At 47.5% G+C, this 19,949-nt stretch overlaps 1 long non-coding RNA gene across 1 annotated transcript; it reads left to right on the top strand.

Moving 5' to 3' along the window:
- Positions 1 to 5,877: 5,877 nt before the first annotated feature.
- On the top strand, positions 5,878 to 11,893 carry LOC139176460 (uncharacterized). The gene is made up of 2 exons (XR_011560971.1): positions 5,878 to 8,804; positions 10,584 to 11,893. It is a non-coding gene; the product is annotated as an uncharacterized lncRNA (long non-coding RNA).
- The last annotated feature ends 8,056 nt before the right edge of the window (positions 11,894 to 19,949 follow it).

The raw sequence follows: 19,949 nt of genomic DNA, 5'->3' as shown, positions 1-19,949 counted from the left end.
CAGGCCGGGGGCTTGAACATCTGCATCTGCCTCACTCTGCAGTGTGCTGAGTAGCTTCAGGCGTGTCCAACTCTTTGTGACCCCATGGACCGTAGCCCACCAGGCTCCTCTGTCCATGAGATTCTCCGGGCCAGAATACCGGAGCTGGTGCCCATTCCCTCCTCCAGGGGATCTTCCCGACCCAGGGATTGAACTCATGTCTCCTGCAGCTCCTGTACTGCAGGCGGATTCTTCACCACCAGTGCCACCTGGGAAGCCCCCTTGCCGCTTCTTTTTTCCACTTTTGGGCGCTGTATATGGTACCACAGCCCTCTCGTCAGTGCTTGGTTTCTTGTCTCTAAGCCTTTGTTTGTGCCTGGCCTGATGGCCGAGATGGCCTTGTGTTCACGGATGCAGCAATAAAGTTTCAGCCTGAGAGAGCTCAGGCAGCACTTTCCAGAAAGATTGTTCTGAACATGCAAGGATGGGGTGTCCTGACTTTCTTTGATTTTAAAGATTCAAGTACCAAATGCACCCTTGACTGGCTGATTCATGTTTTGCTTTTTTCTTCAATTGAAATATACTCGATTTCAATATGAAGTTAATTTCTGCTGTACACCAAAGTGACTCAGGTATAGACATCTAGCGTGCTTCTCTGTATTCTTTTCATCGTGGTTCATCCCAGGACGCTGAATACAGTTCCCTGTGCTATACAGGAGGACCTCGTTGCCCATCCGCTCTGTGAGTAATACGTGCTTTGCATCTGCCTGCCCCACACTCCCTTTCCCTCTCCCTTGGCAACCACAAGTCTGTTCCTATGTCTGTGAATCTGTTTCTGCTCTGATCCTTCTTAACTAGGATCGAGTGCATGAAGCTTTTCACGTTGGCAGCTCACCTGGAGGTGGACGCGTGGCCGCTTCCAGGTCTGCTGCTCTTGGTGTTGGAGGCTGGGGGCTCAGAGGACAATCCTGGGTGTGGGCTGAGCCTCCTGGGCCTCCGCTTCCTCACTTATGCGCTCCACAAGGTCAGTAGAGACGACCCGTCTAAAGGGCATTATAGCCGCAGAGGACCATGGAAATCAAAGGGGCCATCTGGAGAGTTTTTTTTAGCGAAAAACAGGAGTGGGAACAGAGCCAGAGTTGTCAGTTTCAACATAGAGTTTCAAAAGAATACGCCCGAGATTCTGCCTTTGTTATCTCTGAGTGAGGAGAACAGGGTCATTTTATCTCCTCCGTTTTGCCTATCTGCATTTCCTAGCTGTGCTATTATCAGCTTTTTTTTTTTTTTTTGACTTAGCTGAGTCATTTTTTTTTTTAAAGAAACATCTTTAAAGATATCCAAGAAGAGGGTTGTACTTACACTCTGATATTTAGTTGATATTTGGGGATCATTGCTGTAAATATCCAGGATTGTACAATAGATGCAGCTCAGTGACCACCTAACTAACATAAAATAACAGGACGGATAAATAAATAAAATTATATAAAAAAATAGAATGGTCTCCGTTGAATTTTTTTTTTTTAAGGAGCTGTGGTTTTCCTGCCACATCTGATAGGTGGTTTGGTTCCTTCTCCAGCCTGGCTTCTAGTGTGTGTCTCAGACTTACAGACCTCTGGGCTCTGCCCATCTGGACTCCCAAGTTTGAACCTAGACAATCACAGGGACACAATTGTGCAAGTTCTTGCTTGTGTTCAGTTGCTCAGTCGTGTCCCACTCTTTGCAACCCCATGGACTGCAGCACGCCAGGCCTCCCTGTCCTTCAGCATCTCCCGGAGCTTGCTCAAATTCATGTTCATCGAGTCAGCGATGCCATCTAACCATCTGTCGTCCCCTTCTCCTGCCCTCAGTCTTTCCCAGCATCAGTAAGTTCACAGTAAGCGTGGCTAAATCTGACACACGGGCTACAACAGGGTCAAAAGAAATCCCACGTCATCTATGACCTTTTGGTCCTAACATGTCTGGGGAATCCTTCATATTCTCCTGAACTTGACCTGCTCAATTTATCCTTCAAAAAAATACCACTTTAAAATTGTTGAGGAATTGTGCATATTCATTATTAGTTATGCTTCTTTAAGCTGCTGAGTATTCAAAGTTGCCGTGTTCCAATATTACACCACTCCTGCCTTTAGATGGTCCAACTACCCTTTAAATTCTCTGGGTCTGGGTCAGCTAGCAGTTCAGGTTGAGAGGGACAAGCCCCGCATGAGGTCCCCCGGGGTCCCAGGCTCGGCCGGCATTCTTTCTGCTCACCCCTCATTGGCCACCGATGTTTCTATTGAACTCAGGGTTCTTCGAATGTGTTTGCCCATACGTGCCTCTTAAAAAAAATCGTGTTCTCTCTTGCATAATTTCTAGTGGACATCTAACATATTTCATTATAAATTTAAATATTAAACATTGAAAAAATCTATAAGAAATGTTATATTCCTTGTCTAAGGATTCTCTGGACTTTCCTGGCGGTTCAGTGATGATGACTTCGCCTTCCAATGCAGGGGGTATGGGTGCGATCCCTGGGCGGGGAGCTAGGACCTGGCATGCCTTGGGACCAAGGGACCAAAACACAGAACGAGAAATGGTCCTCTGAAAAAAGAGCCTCAACCAGAGACAGTTTTCCCCCAAGAGGCATCTGGGCAACTTCCGGAGGTATTTGTGGTGTCACACAGGTGACATCACACAAGTCCTCCTTGGACGCGAGGAGATCCAACCAGTCCATTCTGAAGGAGGCCAGCTCTGGGCGTTCTTTGGAAGGAATGATGCTAAAGCTGAAACTCCGGTACTCTGGCCACCTCATGTGAAAGTTCACTCATTGGAAGACTCTGATGCTGGGAAGGATTGGGGGCAGGAGGAAAAGGGGACGACAGAAGTTGAGATGGCTGGATGGCATCACCGACTCGATGGACAAGAGTTTGGGTAAACTCCGGGAGTTGGTGATGGACAGGAAGGCCTGCTGCTGCTGTCACTTCAGTCGTGTCCGACTCTGTGCGACCCCATAGACGGCAGCCCACCAGGCTCCTCTGTCCCTGGGATTCTCCAGGCAAGAACACTGGAGTGGGTTGCCATTTCCTTCTCCAATGCATGAAAGTGAAAAGTGAAAGTAAAGTCGCTCACTCATGCCCGACTCTTAGTGATCCCATGGACTGCAGCCTACCAGGCTCCTCCGTCCATGGGATTTTTCCAGGCAAGAGTACTAGAGTGGGTTGCCATTGCCTTCTCTGTGTGCTGCAGTTCATGGGGTTGCAAAGAGTCAGACACGACTGAGCTAGTGAACTGAACTGAACTGAACAAGTGTGAAAGAGCATGTACGTGTGTGTCTGTGTGTGTGTGTGTGTGTGTGTAGACCAGGCAAGCTGCTCAGCATGCTACAATGCAACGTGCAGGAAAGACTTATCAGGGCAGAATCCCGACAGTGCTGAGATTTGAGCATCTGATTTGAATGCACCCCGAGAAATATGAATACCATGGTGAGTTTATGCTCAGCAGCATCCACTCAAAAAGCACATCACCATTGTCTGTAATGTGTTTCTTTTTCTCCCTGAAACTATATTTCCATTCTTAATCCCCACAGCTCTTTATCCTGATGAAACAGCCTTGCTTTCCAAAGCCTTACTAGTTGTCACGTAATTCTCTGCTACAAAATTCTGCACATAAACTGAGTTTGTTTTTAACTCCTACACTATAAGGTTCTAAACGTTAACATTTTCCTTCCGTATTGAGGTAGTGTTAGAAAGTGATCAAATGACATAAATACGTTACAACATTCGATAGGTGGGTTTTAAGCACAGACACCTCTTGGGTGAAGTGCGTCTCTTCACGGGCGAATCAGGGAGGAGCTTCAGGGACCTGGTCGATAGTGTTCGGTGACATAGAGATTCTCATCTTGGGGGCCAGGGAAGACTCGGGGTGGAAGGGATGTCTTTTGAAGTAAGGTTTGAGAACCGCAGTGGAGAACAGGGTGAAAAAACAGAATGGGCATGATGTTTACGCAGTTAGACCAATTTTGGGAAGAAAACATACAGACACCGAGGATTTTGAAATGGCTTTTCATGCGCACGCACCTCCTGGAAAGTCTTCGTGCTGTTTACATACTGGTTGGATTTAAGGAACCAAGTAACCTAACAGCTCTGTTCTTTCAATGATTCAGACTGGTTTTGCACAATGCTAAAGCACGCTACAGGGCAGTCAGCCAACGTGTATTATAAATACTTTATAAATCCAGCAAGCGGGCTGTCTTGCCGGGGGCATCGGTAGAGCAGAAGGGGTCAGTGCAGTACTTGAAGCATGTACTGGATTGTAACTAGTTCTGGAGCCAGACACAATGTTTATTTGCTTGTCCATCATCCAGCTGTGCGACCGGGTCAAATTATTACCAGTTCTGGTCCATAGCCTTCTCACCTGTAAAGTGGAACTAAAAATAGATTTCTTGTCGGGTTTCGAGACTTAAATGAGGTCACGCATGCAAAGCACTCAGTGCATGCCCCATATATGCTAAGTGCTGGGTGAATATTAATCATTGTCACCGTTAGATATTACAGTGTTTGGCTCCAGGAAAGAGCTCTGTGAGGGCGAGGGGGTCATCATTTCAGCCTGGTTTCTTCCATCTCGTGACTCTTCCGTGCACAAGGCGCTGTACCGCCCGCCCTGGTTTTACGGTCGACTGTAGACCTTTGCGATTCCAATTGACCTTGAGGCTCTGGAGGTCCTGGCAGGAGTCTGCCCACACCGGCCGGGCGCCCTCATTTTCCGCTCAGCCTCTCAAGGACACACATAAACACTCTAAGAGCGCCTACCCCGGGGTGGTCCTCCAAATGCGTCTTGGGTTTTCTCAGAACACTGTCTAGGAGCTGTGTCAGGCAGCTGGCCCACGTTCAGTCTCCTCTGGGGCGACTTACACAAAACCCACGTCAAGGCAGGGCTCCAAGGAGCAGCACAGGCACCTTAATCCTTGTATCGACAACTGTTCTGTTGGGTTACACAGTTTTCATCTCAGAGGAATTGTCTCTTGACATTAAACTGTCCAAACAGTATTTATATCTGCGACTGCCCCGCAAGATCACTTAACCCCACACAGCCGTTTAAAAGTAGTTAATGACAGAAGCGGCCTGACTAAACCCTGATGAGTGATGGGCCACGTTCGACCCGGGCTGTCATGGTTTATGGAGGAAGGCGGTTTGTCCATCGCTGGCTTCAACCACAGCAGGTAATTTGAAATGAAATGAGACAGTTTCTACAAGCAGATTGATTTGGGAATCTTGCCTGCTCTTCCCTTTGACCCTTGACAAGTTGACACTACAAAGATTGTGACTTTAAAAAATGATTGGGTGCAAATACATTTAGGTAGATGATTTACTGGGTGCCGAAGGTAAGGACACTGCCTTTGGAGCAATGCTGGGAGAGAAGGTAATTGTCCACTCTAACAACTCAGGCTTCGTGCTTCTCAATCTAATTAATTATCCCACCAGGCCAATCTGTTAATGATCCTTGATCAAGGTGTCTATATGCTTGGTAAGAGGCCACAGACCGAACTGCCAGGGTCAGAGACCAGGTAGCCAACATCAAGGTGAAGAGACCCTGCCTCTTATTTATGTTATAAGTACTCTTACTTATGATAAACTTATTAAAAGGTACTGATTCAGTTTGTCATTTCGGTAGAAAACCCACAGCTTGCATACAAGGATAAGAAATTGAGTTCTCTTTCATGGGTTCCCTTTTTTCTTTTTTTGTAAATGTGGCTAATAAAATACATGGGGAGACACTGTGGTTTAAAGGATGATAAGATTCAATTTTTTGATCTTCGAAGAGTTACCAGAGATACCAGGGAAAAAAAAACCCTGCACTATCAAAAATTTTTTCTAATTCTTGGTAATCACACTTAGATTTTCCCTACCGGGTATTATGTGTGTGTAGAATATTATGTGATACTTTAATATGTAACAATTAAGCAAATGTTTTCCACATTATTTTGGTGCTACTCTTCGGCAGTTTTTTCTCTTAGAAGCGAAGTTTTGTCATGAGTAAATGTTATCTTACACCAAATTTAAAAATTAGCTATTTTCCAAAACAAGAATCAGAATGACAGTCAGGAAGATGATTTTTTAAAAGCAGTTGTCTCAGCTCATGATTATGTAATATTTATGCCTGGATTTCTTAAAACGAACTTGGCAACGGAGCTGTTGATTCATTAATGTTGGGATTTGCCTTGAAGTAGCCACGTTCCGGAACATTTGCCATTGAACCTGGCCTGTTAACTGAAGCTTTTGTGGTTCTCTCTATTCTAACCACTTTGTTTGAAATATAATTTTGAAGATGCTAGTAAAAAATATAACAAATTCCTTATTGGTCTCCGTTTAAATTATTTACTACCCTTTGGAGCCATATCTTCATTGAACTATGCTTAAAGTATTTTGCAGGAATGTTTCTTTATGTTGTCCATCGGGTTTAACAGACGTGCCATTTAATAAGCTCTCTACCTGTGAGGATAGACTATTTGACCTCTGTGCCCTGCCACTGGTAGACGGGGTATAAGATTGCTTTGTGAAATAAAGCTGTCGGTAACATCAACAAAATAAAAAATGATCGTATTCCAATACTCTCTGCTGAGTACTATGACAGCGCTGAAATATGGAATAAAATTGAAAGTAGATTAGTTTTGGGTCTTAAGTCATGTTTTGACAAGAAATAAGAGAGGAGAACATATCTTTGAACTTTTAGTTTTAAAGTTTTTTAATGAAAATATTTATCATTTTGTAAGGTTCCTTCTTTCTTTATCACACCGCGGCTGTATAACCTGAAAACAATCCGTTCTTTTATTGTGAGGGATATAAATACTGTTCTGTCTTTACATTAAATACCAGAAAGGAAGCTCGCACGGGGAGAGATGGTCTGACACTTGTAAGTGAAGGAGTGTCACGCTAATAAAAAGGCTATTGAAGAGGTTGGAAAATCAGTCATTAATAAGCTACATATTTTTAGGGTATGTAATGCATGTAAATCCTGGAGACAAGCGGGCCGGGTTCGCTGTATTTTTTGTTTGCCTTCGGGAACGGTTTGAATCTGAAGAGGAAGAATAAATATGTCTGGGTGGGGAGAAAGCCGGGCGGGTGATTGCTTTTGACCTGGAGGAATCTGAAACTCGGGACACCTGCAGATTGTGAAATGGCTCCTTTCACTCCCGTGGTTATATATTAATTGAGGCGAAATCGCTGCTGGTCCGTGGCACGGATGGTCAGCAGCGGGTGTGGGCTGAAGACACTGACTCCCCCCCCAGGGGTCTGCAAACAGCTGGCGTCCCCACAGGTGAAACCCGCGGTGCCCGCTCGCCCTTCCTTCCAGGCGCGGGCGGTTACTGGGAGGGGGCAGCGTAAGCCGCGCCCCCGCCTCCTCGGGATGAGAGTCTGCACACGCGTGCCTTCTCTTCTGCTCAGAGGCCCTCCTTCAGGGCAAGGCTTGTGTCTGCGAGCCATCTAAGTAGGGGTTCTTTGCAAAAAAAATCCAAGTTGGCTTTTCCCCCTAATGGATGTGAATTACCCACACATGGCAGCATCGGGCTAATAATGCTAGCCAGACCCTCCTGGGACTCTGCTGTTAGTTATGAAAAAAGCAATCATGTTCTCCTAATCTTCAGTATACTCTATAGTCAGGGGTTTTGAAAGTAAGTTTAAAAAGTAAAAGATTATTTTGGCTAGCACTTCCCTGGTGGTGTAGCGGATAGGAATCTGCCTGCCAAAGTATGGGACACGGTTTGGTCCCTGGTTTGGGAGGATCCCACGTGTCGCGGGGCAGCTAAAGCTATGCACACAGCGACTGATCCCGCGCCCTAGAGTCCGGCAACAAGAGAAGCTGCTGCTTGGGAACCCTGCACCCTGCAATGAGAGAGTAGCCCCCCTTGCTGCAACTAGAGAAAGACCCAGTGCCACTGCAGACACATAAATTACTTAAAATATATTTTAAAAAGATGATATTGGCTAGCAGTTCGGAAAAAAGTTTTCAAGAGGGCTCTGACACTCTCTTCTGAAGTATTTTGAGGCTGTTCAGTTCAGTCGCTCAGTCGTGTCTTACTCTTTGCGATTGAGGCTGTTACAAAGAAAAAAACTATTTTAAAATTTGAGATGCGTATGAGACACAGCGCAGCTGGGTTGAGGTGGGTGCCAAGTCTTGCGGACCCCTTTAATTCATTCCGAGACATGGCATTAACCTTGGCTTTGCTAAATAATACCTTTAAACAGGACGTGAATCACTGTGGTCATTACGCTGGTGTCGTTCGTCATCACGCTGAGTCCTGAGTGCTCAAGGTTTTGAGTAATAACTGTATAGTCACTGATGACGGAGACCAAGTTTACATGTGTGTTTTATTCATGATTTTCTGTCAAATGTCAAAATCCGAGAGGAGCCCTGAGCATCCCGGGAAGGGTCGGCGAGCACACGCAGATTCTCGGAGGGCCACACCATGTCCTTGGAGGGTGGAGGTCACCAAGAAGAGAATGAGGCCGGGATACCCAAACCCAGAGGGGAGGTCGGCTTCAGCCTTCTAGAAGACAGGAGAGAAGGAAAGCGCGGGTATGAACAGGGGCTGCAGTGCACGGCAGGAGAGGGGTGTGGACGTCTTTCTGGGGTTGGAGCTCCCCACGGGTGGGTGGGACAGCTTTCACAAAGCCCCGTCCTGCTTTACAAACAGTGCGTGTGTGCACGTCCACCTGGGGTCCGTACTGCTTCTTCCGCTGGTAGCTGTGGCGCCTTCAGCGTAAGACGGGAGTCTTCTGGGCCCCGAGTCTCTCATCTGTGGAGCGGGGCTGAGACCGCGGCGCCTGTCTCTTGGGTGAGCCGGTGAGGTACGTGCCCTCCGAGAGCCCAGCTTGGGGCTGGCCCCTGGTCACTGCCCTGGGAACACACGGCCTCCCCTCTCTCTTGTGGGCTCTGAAATCAGGATGTCAACCTCTTCTTCCCCTTAGGTTTCATGAGCCCCATGAAGCCTATCCCCATCTTGTGAAGAAACATGTTCTAGAAGTTATTTATTTATTTTTTTCACCTTCTGCAAACCAAAAATGCTTATTCCTATTCCAGTTAACTCTGGTTTCTGGTTTAAGAAGTCCAGACTAGACCCTTGATGTCACTGAGTTTTAGAGATGATCTTTTTGGTGGTAATCAAGCTGGAGTTAGCATTGTTTTAAATATTATGTGCAGAGACAGATAACCGACAAGGACCTCCTGTAGAGCACAGGGAACTCTGCTTAATGCTCTGTAATAGCATAAATGGGAAAAGAATTTGAAAAACAGTAGACACGTGTATACAGATAACTGGGCTTCCGTGGTGGCTCAGACTGTAAAGAATCTGCCTGTAGTGCAGGAGACCCTGGTTCAATCCCTGGGTCAGGAAGATCCCCTGGAGAAGGGCATGGCAACCGACTCCAGTATTCTTGCCTGGAGAATCCCATGGACAGAAGAGCCTGGTGGGCTATAGTCCATAGGGTGGCAAAGAGTTGGGCACGACCGAGTGACTAACACTTTCAAACATATAACTGAAGCGCTGCGCTGTATACCTGAAACTAACATGATACTGTAAATCAACTACACTTCAATTACAAAGAAAGGGCCAGGGCCCTGGAAGCCTGGGTCTGGTGAAGCAAGGCAGTCCTCCTAGAAAAATGGGCTGCAGAGATCAGGTGAGCGGGGGAAGCTGCTCTGAGATCCTGTCCAGAGGGTCCTCCAGGGCACGAATGACAAGGGTGAGTCTCACGAGCAAGAGTGGGCAGAGGGGCCGGGGGTGCCCAGGGCCACATTAGTTCCGCTGTGACCTGTGCACCCTTGTGGTGCCAGGACTCACTTCTGGGGTGCCATCCAGACACAGTTAACCTCTTCACCACCTCGAGAATGCCTAGTTCTAGGAAACAGAGGCAACATAAAAGTGGACATCATTTTTTAAAACGATCAACAGGGACAACTTTACCAGAACCGATGCCATGTCCCACATCTACCCTTCTCTTGTGAAACAGCTTTAGGGGAGTTCCCTGGCAGTCCAGTGGTTAGGACTCCATGCTCTCACTGCAGAGCCCCAGGCTCAGTCCCTCGTTGGGGAACTAAGATCCTGCAAGCCGTCAGGCCCAGCCAGAAAACAAACAAATAAAACACCTCAGCTTTAATTGACTGTGTTCACTTTTTTCCTTGTGAGGATCATGTTATGTTTATGAACAAATGAATTTAAAATCAACTTTTGGAACAAAAGCTGTTATTCAAGAGAGGATTGCTCTCATATGAGTATAATTGCTTCTAAAGTATCTACTTGTAGACAGACTTGTATACACCATCATTAATTCTTTGTATAACTCACGTATAAAATGCAGCGTTTCCATTAATGGAAAAGGAGACTCAAGCATCACACTGATAATATCAATAATATGCATTTGTAGTTACATGCTGTAGATAGCTGTAAAAGCTACATTTTATTACATTAATAAAACCCCTGAAGCAGCCCAGCTTGGGCTAGAGGCGACGTTATTAAGGCTCATGGCTTCAGCAGCTAAGAGTCTGGCAAATCACTCTTAGCCGTAGCAACACACCGCACGTTGGGGAAGCTCTCTCCCACCCATAAAGTAACGATGATTATTTTTCAGGATAAAATACTACAAGCTGCGGGAATGACATGCTACCTGAGAGCTGTGAGAGTAACAAAGCAAAGATAAAACTCAAACTCAGTGAGAACAAAAAGCAGACTGAGAGGGCTTCTTGTCCTCCAGGCAGACGGAGCCATCAGGCTGTATGTCGAGCGATGTTAAAGGTAAATTCTTCCCCGAGTCTACAGCAGGCACAGGGGGACCTCGTGGAGAGAGTGTTCGTCTCGAGGAGGGGACGTGTGTAGGGTTCCAAGTGTTTCTGGGTCAGTACCTTGGGCACGCTGACAGGTAAAAAGACCAGGGCGTTGGACCGGCCGAGTGGATCGATAGCTCTTTAGGTGTCTGCCAATCACCCATTAGGAAGGAAGACCAGGTGGATGAGCCCCAGCAGCTTCTCAGCTGCTCTAACGACTGTGCATCCCCCTCCCTAAGTGGGAAATGGGAGGCAGGGCGGTGGGGAGGACTCCAGATCAGGAAAGCACGGGGGTATGTTCAGAACAGGGGCTTCCCAGGTGGCTCAGAGGTAAAGAACCCGCCTGACAACACGGGAGATGTGGGTTCCATCCCTGGGTCGGGAAGATCCCCTGGAGGAGGGCATGGGGACCCACTCTGGTATTCTTGCCTGGGAAACCCCATGGACAGAGGAGCCTGGTGAGCCAAAGTCCATGGGGTTGCAGAGTGGGACACGACTGAGCGACTGAGCATGCTCACACACGTTCAGAGCAGCAGAGAGGCAGCAGAGGAGGCTGGGCTGCAACAGCATTCACAGGACCGGATGACATCGCTGTGAACCAAGCCAGTGATCAGACCACAGGCTCCAGACTGTCACCTGCCCAAAAGTCAGCTCCGGGACGATTTGCCAGATCAACACGGGGGTGTCAAAGCATCATGCTTCTGTTGCAAATGTCACCTTTCCCACTGATTAACTTTGAAATCCAAGCATTCTCAGCTGCAGGGTAAGGTTGATGGAGGTTATTCATTTATTTTTAAAAATTCTTTCAATACACAGCCAATTTTGAACTAAAAATCAGAATTATCCTTCTGAATCTCTCATTCTAATGCTCCTCCCGGATCGCCCACTTTCTTCCACGCTGCAGATTTCTTTGGTCATCGCACAAAACCTGAGGCTGTGCTGCTGGATGTGTGGTGTGCTCGGGCGTGGGTGCATGGGGGGCCTTCAGGGTCAGGATTTTTGTGTGCACGCGTTTTTTCCCAGGAAGAAGGTCCAGGGCTTTCAAAACTTCCTCTCCAGGGGATCTCTGAGGTCCCTTCCCCTCGTGTAAAAGCACAAATAGAGAGCATGTGACGTGGTTCTGCATGGAGGTGTCGTTTCTGGTAAGGCCGAGAGGTGGCAGGGTAACCACCAGCCTGCAGCGGCCCCATTTTCCCGACCGGAGAGAAGCCCCGTGAAAGGAGATCCTGTCTGTAACCTCGCTTCCTCTTGCACAGACTGTGGATACAGGGCCCATCAAACCGCCCTGGAACATCCCTGGAGGAGGAGAGCAAGGCTGAAGGGGCAGCCTGGGGTTTTAAAGGTCACAAACATCCAGAGACAACGTTTGGTAAATGTTTCTGGGGGCGTTGAGCACCACGCCAGAAATGCATAGAGCTCAATCACTGGCAGAATCAAAAGCACTTATAAAACCGATGATAATTTCCCAAGCTATGATTAACACTTGGTTTTACCACAAAGTATCACTGTTCAAAGACGCTATAAACTGCCTGAAGAAATGACTTCTGAACAGAAAAAGACCAGTTTCTTTGCATCAGCACCGAAAGATCTCTTTCAGTTCTTCCACTTCGTGGGGGTTAAAAATAACAGAAAAAGGGGAAGTTGCCTCATGTAGGTAGATTCAGAGGATTTTAATTTTGATAGTTAAGTATCACTTTCATTTTCTGTGAAAGTATGAGAAGCAGGGATCTTTGCTCGCAAATTCTTAACCAGATGCCCACTGGATAACATTTTCTACTTTAAGCATATCTAGCCAATTCAAATATAAGTATTTAAAGAAGCAGATGCTGGGTTTCATATAGCTGAGCACAGTGAACTTTCTCAAGGCAAACTCACTTGTTTAATGGTATATGTGATGTGATAACCTATAGTTCTTAGTGATGAAATTAAGCTTGTTTATATCTTTAAAAGCAATCATTTGGTGGGCTGAGATGAAACCTATTTTTGCCTATCATTTCCATTCCTTTAAGAAGTTTCCATAAAATTCATAATTATTAGGGGACAGAAAGCAAATATGCAGGGTTTCCAGCTATTCTGGGAGAGGATGATAAATAGGAAGGGCTTGAGGGCATTTGACAAATACCATCAGACGTAATGCAAATGTTGTGGGTGGAATAGATTCTGAGAAGTATCTGCCCGCCTGTTTTGGTTCATTTTTCACAGTCCAGTTTAAACTGTGAGACTCCTTTGAAATAGAAAATAATCTCCTGGGGGTAAAACAGGAACAAAGTGTTTACAGCGTAAGTCCAGGTTCTCTCGGATAATAAATAACTTTAGATCAGTTATTAACCAATTGATTAACCAGCTGATGAGTTAATTAACCAATTGATTAGTATTTATGGAGCATCTGTTTTTTTCCACTAAGTGTTGAGAGGAACATGAGACAAATTCAATGCATAATTTCTTCGTTATATTCACGTTATCTGCTGTGTCTTAATGTGCGTGTGGGGAGGCGTGCAGAGAAAGGGTCCTAGCGGGAGCCTTGGATGGGAAGGAGTATCGAAACGCGATTTCTTAAGTGTTACAGTCCCTTTGCCGTTCACCTGAAACTGTCACAACATTGTGAACCAGCTATACTCCAAGACAAAATAAAAAGTTTGATTAAAAAAATGCTTCTCTCTCACTTTCTAAAGAATCTCTGATGGAGAAATTTCAATACAACTCCTTTCATGTGGCTGCTCCTTGCTTCCTATCAGGTCAGGTGCTTGAAACACCTGGAGTTCCTTTTATAAAACGTTTTATTGAATCCAAGTCGGTTCAGATGGGCCACAGTTTGAGCGGCCATTAGGCTGCTAGTTGGACTTTCTTGATCTCAAGGATGATAGTTGTGTGCTTTTTTGCCCTCTGCTGTAAGGGAAAGAAGATGTTGAAAAGCCTGGTCAACCATGCAGGCCTCTGGGAGCACAGAGCCGGTTGGCAGGCAGGATGGTCTTCTGGGGACCAAGGTGGGGTTCATGCAGTAGAGCAGGTTTGGACTGGGGGCCCTTTCCTGAGCAGAGCAGCAGCCTGTGTCTAGAGCAGGGGTTTCCAAAACCCCAGCCGTGCTGGGGGCTGCCTCAGCAAAGATGGTGTCTGCCTTACTTGGGGTTGTAGCTCCCATGGGCAAAAAGAGATTATTTCGGGAAACTTCTTATTCTGTGTAGTTTCAGAGTTTTGACACAGTGTCTGTTTATGTACATTTATGGAATTCACATCCTTGGGCAGTAACCAGCAAGTTTTTATCCAGTAATGCCTCAAGGGATGTTCCATTACTCTCAGGAGCAGGCTGCTAAGTCTGTTTTATGCTGTCAGTCAGCACCAGAGATACATAGGACTCTACAGCCAGGCTCAGCTTCGACTTCCAGTGGGAGACTCTTTACAAAGTGGCGTTCCTGTCCCCCAAATGTTGACTCTAACCTGATTCCCAATCACACAGAACGTCATGCTTTAGATCTTGCCATTGACTCCGTCTCATTCTATCCTCACAGCCTAGGGAAATAGGATTCTTCGTTCCATTTTTCCACGCTAGGAAACCGAGGCACAGAGCGGAGTTCCCAGTGCGTGAGCACAGTCAGGAGGGGGCACAGTGCCCAGACCTGCGCCCAGGGCTGTATGAGGGCCTCTTCCCTGCTCATTCCTCGGACTCTGAGTGGTACAGAGGTTGACTGTAAAGAAAACTAAGTTGGTTTTGATTCTTTACAAGCTTCCGGCTAAGAAGTTTCTGAGGCTGTGGTCTTCCAAAAAGAAATGGGAGCTTGACTGAAGCCCCCACATTTTCAAACATCTTATGTTCTGTTTCTGGGCAGCTCTGCTGACAGGTCAGTGCTGACTTAGGAGGCATCTGACTCAACCTTGGAAGCATCTTGCAGTGTCTTGACTATTTTCCTCCCTAAGGGAACTTTTTTTTTCCCTCTCTCTTTCTTTGTAACTGGTTGGAAAATCCTACTCATGAAGCATGTTTGATCACTCCAAGCTTCTAGACACACACCATGGGTGATACTTGCTGTTCAGGTCGAAGGTTCTCAGCCATCCCAGCAGGGTGAACACATAACGTCAGGCTGGGGACTAAGACCCCCATCTTGCTCATGGGAGGAGCCACAGGCAGGCCAGGCTTTGCTCCCACATGCTCCTGGATGTCCTGGGGACTGTGTGCTTGGGAATTTCTGTGGTAGAGCACCAGCCCTACCTTGAGAGGAGAGGCAGTCCTCCTATTCCTGCCCCAGCAAAGAAGGGCTTGCCACAGTTAGCAGAGTATGAAGCATGACTTGCATAGACACGAAAATATATGGACAGTTAAAATGCTGATATAGCCAAACTCTCCCTTGAAGTTCTGTATCTTTTTGCAGCAGCTCTGTGAATTGCAAGGTCCCCAGTCTGCCTTCTAGCTGTATTCTGCCCTCATTTATCCTTTTGGGCTAACTGATGAGCCCCTTATTTCTTCTCTCTAAAAATCATCACTGGGACTTCGTGGCGATCCAGTGCTTACGATTCCGTGCTCTGACTGCCAAGGATCTGAGTTCAATCCCTGATTGGGGAACTAAAATCCCACAAACCAAGTGACTCAGCCAAAATAAATATATATATCATTATGAAGGGGAACTTCAGATGTCCACTCTAGTCTTTTGCGTTGTACCCCACTCCAGTACTCTTGCCTGGAAAATCCCATGGACGGAGGAGCCTGGTAGGCTGCAGTCCATGGGGTCGCTAAGAGTCAGACATGACTGAGTGACTTCACTTTCACTTTTCCCTTTCATGCATTGGAGAAGGAAATGGCAACCCACTCCAGTGTTCTTGCCTGGAGAATCCCAGGGACGGTGGAGCCTGATGGGTTGCGGTCTGTGGGATCGCACAGAGTCGGACACGACTGAAGCGACTTAGCAGCAGCAGCATATTGTGTATATACATATATACACAGAATATATAATACATTTATATATATATTTTCCCAGTTTTATTGGGAGGTAATTGACATATAGCACTATATAAGTTTAAGGTGTTGAGCATAATGATTTGACTTAGAAACATCATGAAAAGATTATCACAGTTTAGTGAACATCCATCACGTCATATAGACACAAAATTAAAGAAATAGAAAATGTTTTTCTTGTGTTGAGAACTCTTAGGATTTATTCTCAATAGCTTTTGTTTACAACATACAGCAGTGCTAAATACATTTATTATATTGTACATTACATTCCTAGTACTTATTTATCCTGTAACTGGAGGTTCGTACCTTTTTTGGGGGGCAGGAATATGGGAGATTTTCTATTCCTTTTTTTTCTCATGTTCCTTTTGCTTTCAAATGATCTACATAGAATCAGATTGCTTTTACAATAATTGATATATTTTTGAATGTTCTGTGTCCTCTGAATTCTAGAGATCTTTTTACTTATTATTTTTTAAAAATTTATTTATTTTTATCAAAGTATATTTGATTTATAATGTACAAATCAAAAGTATATATTTGATTATAACGCTGTGTTAGTTTTGTGTATACACATACGTATCTGTTTTCTCAGACTCGTTTCCCTTATAGTTTTCACCAAGTATTAGTATAGTCCCCATGCTGTGCAGTCGATCCTTGTTGTGGAAGTCTGTACCTTTTGGCCACTGTCATCCAGTCCCCCTTCCCCCACCCCTAGCTTCTGGAAACCACACGCCTGATCTCTTTTGCTATGAGTTGTTGGTGTGTTTGTCTCTGAAGTATAATTGACCTACAGCACCACGTGAATTCTTGTTACACAACATTGTGATTCAATATTTCTATACATTTGAAACTGATCGCCACGAGCAATCTAGTCACCACTTGTCACTGTACAAAGACATCACACAGTTATTGACTCCGTTCCCACCTTGCATACGTCACCCCGGGCCTCGTTTATTTTGCGGTCCCCTCTCCTCCCTCTCTCCTCCGTTTCCTGCCTCTACACTGACCAAAACCTGTTTGTTCCGTGTCTAAAGCTCTGTTTCTATTTTGCCGTGTTTATTCGTTTCACATATACTGTGAAATCATATGGTATTTGCCTTTCTCTGTCTGATTTATTTTTCTGAGCATAACACCCTCCAATCCATCTATGTTGTTGCAAATGGCAAGACTTCATTCTTTTTACGGCTGAGTAATAGTCCATTAAATATATATGTGCGCACGTGTGCATCCATCTCTATATATCACATCTTTATCTATTCATCTGTTGATTGTTCACCTAATATTTAAAGCATTTTTAAAATGCAGTGGACTTATGAAATTCACTAAGGGTAACTAGGGTCAGCTTCCTCTTCATTCTCTGAAAAGAGTTCTTATGCTGCAGCTTGGCTTAGCCCAATTTGAATGACCCATCATACATTAGCTGGTTTAAATCACTAATTCCTGACATGTAATCCTAGAAGTGAAAGTCCCACAGCATGTTATTGAGCCTTGTTTGGACACGGTTTCCACGCTCAGATCTGAGAAATGCTGAACCATGGCAAGCTCTGCAGGTGTCTTGACTGAGCGCCTGGTGTGATCTGGAAACATCGCAAGGGGAGAAGGAATAGGGTTTTCCCAGGTGCTCTGGCCAACTTCCTTTCTACAGGTGATCTTGCAAGATGGTGTTGGAAGAACCACACTTTGGGAAACGCACATTTATGGATTCGTCCATGCTTAGAAAGACTCTGTCAGAGGAGAAGTGGGAAAAGTTTACAGAGGAAGAGTGGACCTAGGAAAGACAAACCCTAGAGGGGCTTGTTTTGCAGGTGACGGGAGTGAAAGAGAGCATCGTTTTGGAAAACCTCTTTTATTGTACATTCTGTCCTTTGTTCACCCCAAAATAACCTAAGACCAAAAAGGCAACAACCCTGAATATTCACTGGAAGGACTGATGCTGAAGCTCTTGGCTCTTAGCTCTTTGGCTACCTAATACAAAGAGCCTGCTCACTGGAAGAGACCCTGATCCTGAGAAAGATTAAAGGCAAAAGGATAAGGGGGTGGCAGAAGATGAGACAGTTAGATAGCATCACCCACTCAATGAATACGAATCTGAGGTAACTCTCCATATTCGAATTTCCTTTTGCAAGAGCAAGAGGAACATGGCATGCTGCAGTCCATGGGGCCAGAGAGTCAGACACGACTTAACTGAACAACAAACAGGCCCATCTAAGGTAGTGAATGAACATATTCTAAGAAAATGTATTTTACAACAATTTTTAGGAAATGCATTTAGGGTTACAAATTGGTGAAAGTATAAGGAATGATCTAAGATATAGCACACTCTCAGGCATCATTTAAAATAAGAATCTCATTAAGATTCATGTTCTGAAAACACTGCATTTCTAAAACAGGCTTGGTGGCCTTTTATGTATAATTTAACAACGGAAACCATAACAACAATAATGTATGTCTCGGAGGAATTTATCCTCTTGAATGAACAAATTAGGTCATCGTCAAGTAGTTTTATGTAATGGGAATCCCCGTGAGGTGCTTACTTAGAGGGAAACGGCCCTTTTGCGGGAAAGGTCTGCTGGAAAGGCCGTTCCAGCTGGTTTCACACGCGCGTGGGAGCGCACACGGAAGCTGGCCAGTGGGTTAGTCTCTGTGGAGCAGGCGCGCAGTGTGGGGACCAGGGCCGGTCTACACGTGCCCGCCCCGCAGCCTGGGCGAGTCCGGACTGTTGGAAGGAAGGCCACGTGCCCTTTGGTCCCTGCTCTGCCTGCTCTGCGGCTAGCTGGAAAGGAATGGGGGTCTTCAGAAGGCCTCGGATGTGGGGGCTTGTTAATAGAAGTCCATCGATTAAACATCAAACCACGGACACCAAGTGTCTCCGAAATGTCACTTCGTACTGATGCTGGTCATAGTACGAAGGACATCCACGTTCCAACTCGACTCCCCACGGGCGAGGGGCGTCAGCGGCTGCGGAAGGTGCCGGTAACCCTTCGGGGACCCGCTCACGCCCTTTTCTGCTCTGAACCCGGGAGCCAGGTGGTGTCTCTGGCACCCGAGGAGGGGCTCTTGACTTGCCCTTCCTCCGGAGCGAGCACAACCTTCCGAACAGATGCCCAGAGCAGGATGATCATTCTCGGACGGTGTGGATGAGAGTCGCCCTCAAAAAACAGCGCTGCCCTTGCAGCTGTGTTCCTTGTGGCTCAGCAGCGTAGCTGTGTTCCTTGTGGCTCAGCAGCGTGAGCGCGATTCTTCCTGGCGAGAGAAGCTCGGAGAAGCCTGAGCTCTTTTCGGGTTTTCCTTTAGCGACAGCTCGCCCCGCGTCCAGTCCCCAGGGAAAGCCCCGCGCGTGGCCTGGCCCTGCGCTCCCGGCGGGCTCCGCACGGGGCTGCGGACCGCGGAGCCGGGCCGAGGGCGCGCGCGGCACTGGGGGGTGGTTTGGGGCCGCGGGCGGCGGCGCGCGGGTTTCGGGGGTGACGTCGAGGAACCAGGCCCAGGAAGTCCCCGCGCCCCGGGCACCAGGACCGCGACCGCTCGAGCCGCCCAGCTGGCGGGAATCACTCCTGGGGACAGTGTGTGTGCGCCGGGGAGGGGAAGGAGCGGTCAGTGGCGAGGACGGGGCTTCTCTGCCCCCTCGAGAGCGCTCCCCCGCGGTTTGCAGGCGTCCTGATCAAGGCTGCCAGATGGGTGAGAAGGCAGTCCTGGACGCGGCGAGGAAGACCGACCCCCGAAGACGGCGGTCCCGACTCTCTGCCCGCCCTCTCCCGCCCCCACCTCGGGAAGAGGTGTCGCTGCGAGGAGGCGGCGGCCGGGCGCTGGGCTGCGGGCCGGGGCCGTCGGGGTGCCGGGGAGGCTGGGAGCGCGCGCGCGCGCGAACTGAGAGCCCCCGGGCCGGGTCGGTGCCGCGCGCTCGGGGGCGGGGCGGGCCTCCCGGGGGCGGGGCCGGGGCGCGCTCGGGGGCGGGGCGCGTTAAGGGGCGGGGCGGGGCCGGCTCTCCCGGGGCGAGCGCGGCCCTGAGGTTGCACCCGCACGAGGGTGGGAGGCCGAGGAGGGTCGGGAGCGCGCGGCGGGGTCAAGGTCACTGGTCGCCGTCCAGGATTCCCCGGGGGAGCGGAGCGAGTCCCGGGCCCTCGGGAGCACAGCGCCTCCTGCCCGAGGTTAATGCAGGCGGTTCGCTGGGAGCTGCCGACCATCCAGTTGGCCCCGCCGCGCGCGTCCTCGTGGGTCCACGACTCTGTCC

This window comes from Bos indicus, chromosome 16 (assembly GCF_029378745.1).
Source record: "Bos indicus isolate NIAB-ARS_2022 breed Sahiwal x Tharparkar chromosome 16, NIAB-ARS_B.indTharparkar_mat_pri_1.0, whole genome shotgun sequence".
Lineage (NCBI taxonomy): Eukaryota > Metazoa > Chordata > Mammalia > Artiodactyla > Bovidae > Bos > Bos indicus.
Note: the sequence above shows the minus strand (reverse complement) of the source record. Positions and strands in the feature narration are given on the sequence as shown.